The sequence below is a fragment of the Cyprinodon variegatus genome, unplaced genomic scaffold (assembly GCF_000732505.1).
Source record: "Cyprinodon variegatus isolate N-32 unplaced genomic scaffold, C_variegatus-1.0 Scaffold475, whole genome shotgun sequence".
Taxonomy (NCBI): Eukaryota; Metazoa; Chordata; class Actinopteri; order Cyprinodontiformes; family Cyprinodontidae; genus Cyprinodon; species Cyprinodon variegatus.
In genome coordinates, this window is record NW_015150928.1 from 504,054 (window position 1) to 509,016 (window position 4,963).

Consider the following 4,963-nt stretch of genomic DNA (forward strand, 5'->3'; position numbering starts at 1 on the left):
TTTATATCTCACAGTTTTAATGATTATGGATTGAAGATAATGAAAACCCAAAATGATAATATGACTAAATTAAATACTGAAAACTCATGGTGTCACACCTTTAGTCGATATAAACTTAGAACTTTCCTGAGCCTTGAATTGGTCTCTCAGTTTACTTTGCAGAAGGCAGTCATTGGCAGAGGACTAATGCATCCGAACAAAAATATGAAGTTGAGTGGAAGTCAAGTGTTGATGGAAAACGTGCACCAATAAAAGTGATAAATACATTCTTAGGAGTGCACTGATGAAAGGTGATGTTAAATAACAACTGAACTTGTCAGGGTTCTGCCCACGGTTTTGGTTTATATTTTCTGTATAATTTGGTCTCTTTCTAGTTGTTTTCTGTCAGTTTTGTATTTCTTGAGTTACTCTCTTTTGCACTCTTGTTCCAGTTTCATTTCCCCTTGGCTCCCTTCTGGTTAGTTCTAGTCACACCTGCTCCGTATCAGCTCATTAGCCGGTCATTTTGGTTCTGTTCCCCATATGTACACCACCTCTGCGGTTACTCGTTGCTGCTTTCTTTTTGTTTTGTTGCTTTATCATCTCTTTGCTCCTCATGTGTGTTTTCCCAGAGGCTTTCTGATTTTTTTGTTTTCATTATTTTTGATTTTTGTCCCTCTTTGCCTCTGGACCTTAATTAAATCAGCAAAACTCATCTCTACCTCATCATCAATGCATTTGGGTCCTCAAAAACCTCCACCAAACCTTGACAGAACTTTCATATATGGGGATTTGGTTGCTGTCTTTAGACTCTCTGCACATATTGCTCCTTTATCCAGATATGTTTTAGAACAGAAAATATATCGGGATGATGCCCAGAGAGGAAATGATCCTATATGGAGACACTATATCATGAAGCTTATTCAGATGTTCAGCTATAAAAGAACATGACCAGGGACCAAATGTTGAGTCTCCAATTCTAATACTCTTGACTTTGCATGTACATCATCTTGATCCCTCAATCATCAATTTTGCCTCATATCGAGTGATGAAAACACAGAGAAATTTGTTGATGTCGGGTAAAGATGAACTGTCTAAATGTTTTCCTCCTTTTTGACTTTCTAAGAAAAACTGACTCTATTGTAATATCTTTTTGTTCTAAATTTAAGAGAAAAATAAAGAAGATTTTGAGTGCTTCTCTCATCTCTATTTTGTTGTGTATTTAGAATTGCAGTATCTGCTGTTTCTCCTTCAGGTAGCAGTGCTGTTTTATTGCTCTAATTAAATTCTGAATGTAAATAGGCTTTTTAGTGCTGGACCCTGTTGGGTTTAGATGTTTATAGCCGAGAGAATCAGGGACTCATCACTATGAAGCCGAGGAGGGAGGGTGGAGTAAACAGTCTTTCTTTTCCTATAATACAACCTTAATATTTCCAGATTAAGTCATGTATTTTGCTCTCCAGTGCCTCATAGTTTCTAATACACATATATGCTTTAATGCTCTTGGTAATAACATGCAAGAAAAGCCACATTTTGAGAAGCATGACACAGATGTAGGACGGAAAGAGTAAAATAACACATGTAAACCAACACAAGAAGCGTGGTACTCTTGCTTTCCATCTGCATGCGTATTTCTGAGTTAATTCCATGTTCAAAACAGAGGTTATGACATTATTAAGCATCTCAACTTATTCATTATCAGTATTACTTTTGATGCCCTTCATATTTAGTAAAAAAAAAAACGCTATAGGAGGAAATAATAGAAGCATAGAAACAATTCAAAGATATTTGCATTGTGCATTGTCATGCATTGTCACATTTTGTTTGTTTTTTGGCTTCTTGGTAATTTAATCATTATATTAGTCTGATGATTGCTACCGGTAATCCCATTGCCTTTAAATGGCAATTTTCCTGATTGATGGCTGCTATTTCATCTCTGTTTATAAACTCCTTTAGGTCAGGGTAGAATTTGTACATTCTGGAGATCCATTAGTCTATTTCCGGTTTTTAGAAAGGTTCTATTTAGGCAATTTCTTAAGCAGAAATCAGGCCTGATTTGAGCAAGCAAAATATAAGGAAAAAGATGGGTTATTCACAATAAATTCAGCAACGGGCATAGCTTTATATATTCAAATAATTGCTTTTTTGTTTTAAGCTACTGACACCATCATTTGGCTGCATTTTGTATTGACTGAGGTTTTATTTGTCTGATTTTAACATTAGTTTGACACACAAAAAAATATTTTTCTCTTATATATTTGTACTTGTTTTAAAATTAGAGTACTGCCCAATGAAAAAATGTTCTGAAAATGAGAATAAAAAAAAAAAAATAATAATAATTTGAGTAGGAAAATAAGATGACCTGCCAATGGAATTAACCTTTTTACCTTTAAAATAAGATAATTAGATATTATGCACTTGAAATAAGAGACTGCATTTGTTTGGTCTTATATGTAAATTGCCCTATTCCATTGCTAAATTGTCTAATTTCCTGCTGAATTCAAGAAAAACAATGCACTTATTTTAAGAAAAATGTACTTACTTAGATTTACATTTGTTGCAGTCGGTGTATTCCAGTTCAGGTAAAGGTGTGACGAAAGGGACCAGTTTAATTCCTGCTAAATCCAACTCAGAGGCTATATAAAGTAAATCTTTAATCCGCTAGACGGATATTGAATTAAAAATCTTTTTTATTGCTTTAATGACTCATAACTCTTCAATTTTGTAAACAAAATGATCATTATTTGTCAGAGATGCTGTGGAGAGGCAAAAGAGCCACATGTTTGTTTACTGCTTAATTATTCGCCGCAGTATACCGTTAAAAAATGTGCCAATGCAACACTCAAGGTAATAAATAAATGGAGATTTTGTGCATTAAAAGAATTCAACATGACTCAGACGCACCGACACAACTGAGGTGTATTATTAGTTGCTGCTGACAGTGATCCAGTCAGAATTAGATAAGTATGGAAAACTGTAACCACAGGATGAGTCTTGAGTTTTATTCTATGATGCTTTTCATGGTCACACCATAGGGGACTTTACTGCATTAACATGTTGCTGATTCTAATTATCCTGAATAATTTCTACATTACCTGAAGCATGTAGCATCTTGCTGTTGTTTACGACCTACATTCCTTATTTGCATTTTTCTAGCTGTAAACAAGAGCCTATTAATAAAGCGAGTCGTAAAGTGTAATCTCAACGTCACTGAGAAATATTCAGTTTTAAGTAAATGATTCTAGCAAATAATAAAAAGATGTAAAAGTAAATATTTGGATCCGTTGTTATTGGTGGATGGTAATAAATAGGATGTTTTGCTGATGTAGTTTGTGGAGCCTGTGCTGGATGGATGTTTTCGTTAAAGCTACTCATGGTAAAGAGAGAGCACATAAGGACTATGAATTTATAATGAGAAGGTTTTCTGTTTTCATGAACAGGAAGCAGGGGAGTGAGTGAAGAGGAGGAGGGGAGAAGGTGGGAAGCAGAATAAAACCCAAAAAGATGTTCTACAGATTGAAGGGTCTTTTGACAGCATTGGTAGAGTGGGGGCTCTAAATTGCAATGTGTGTGTATGTGTGTAAGGGGTGCATGAAGGAGTGGGAGTCATCCTCCGCTGGAGGGGTGAGTGCATTATTTTGTCGTGTTTATGCATTCATGCATGACAGTGCCGTAGCATCAGTTTTATGGTCCTAAAACATCGTTTTGTGTCTGTGTGTGGATGTGTGTGTTTAGAAGACACTATGAAATACGAAATTTAGAGATCCCATGATATAAGGAAACAAGGTAGGAAGAGTGGCACAAAACTATCCTGATAATCCTTTTTTTTTTTATTAAAACACCCTAAAAAGAAACACCAGTGAGTGTGTGCTGACAGCTTCTTGCTTCTTCAACGCTGAATGGTGCACAAAAATAAGGGGACAAGTGAGAAGCAGAGAACACCAATTGTTTGCTTTCAGCAGACGAAAAGGGGAAATAGCATGCTTTCCTCTGTCTATCACTGATCCAAGAACTATTAGCCTAATTATACAGAAGACTGATGAGACAAAGTGCGTACATGTGTATGTGTCCACATTTGAGACAGAGCTCAGAATTAGCACTGACAGATTCATTAGAGGTTTTTCTCCTGCAAATATAAGACCAATGAACCAGCGGAGGTCATAAATGACCTCACATGGTCACATAGCAGGGTTACAAACCAATTTCTCAGCAGCATTAAACCATAACATTTTAAGGAGTAATGTGGTTTTTGTCTAGGAATTTTGTAGGTTTGTAGGAACAGCAGGCTTCAAACTGGAAGTGGGCACTTTAATGTGATGAGGAAACTGAAAATGCAGGATAGTCTGAGCAGAACTTAAGACAGTATGTTGCATGAGTGAATATCCAGAACCAACGGTAACAGTAGCTCATATTGGCCCAAAGACACTGTGAGTTTTTTCTTTTATTGATTGAATCAGATAATGTTGCTTTGTCCAACATACTGTAGGTGTGATCTGACAACAACAGGACTGATTAGCATCAGTATTTTTCTTGATAATCAACAATTCAATCGGAAAAACTCACAAGAAGAGAAAATACAATTAGGATAAATTTATTGATACAATTACTTTGTCTTTGGTGCTCAGTCCTCGGCAGGGAACATAGCGCTTAATTTTGGCAGAACCAGGCTCAACATGGCGATCTTCTGTCGGACCGGTTAAGATGAGACAGGGAATGCAGTAAGAGTCCAGAAGGAATGACACTCTGATGAAGCTTTAGTTACGATGGTGGAAGAGGGGCTGGAGGTGGGTTGAATTGGTGTCATCTGAATGAAGTCACACAGCACATCCACAGGCTCCATTTTAGATTTCCACAGATTCTAAAGATATCTTAACTATCAACGGTAATTAACTGGTACCCTGCTGATCCAAAATAAAAATTTTAACCATAAAACTTTCTACCAGTTTTCTAAAACACTCATTCTAGCTTGATGTTTGTGCTGCAG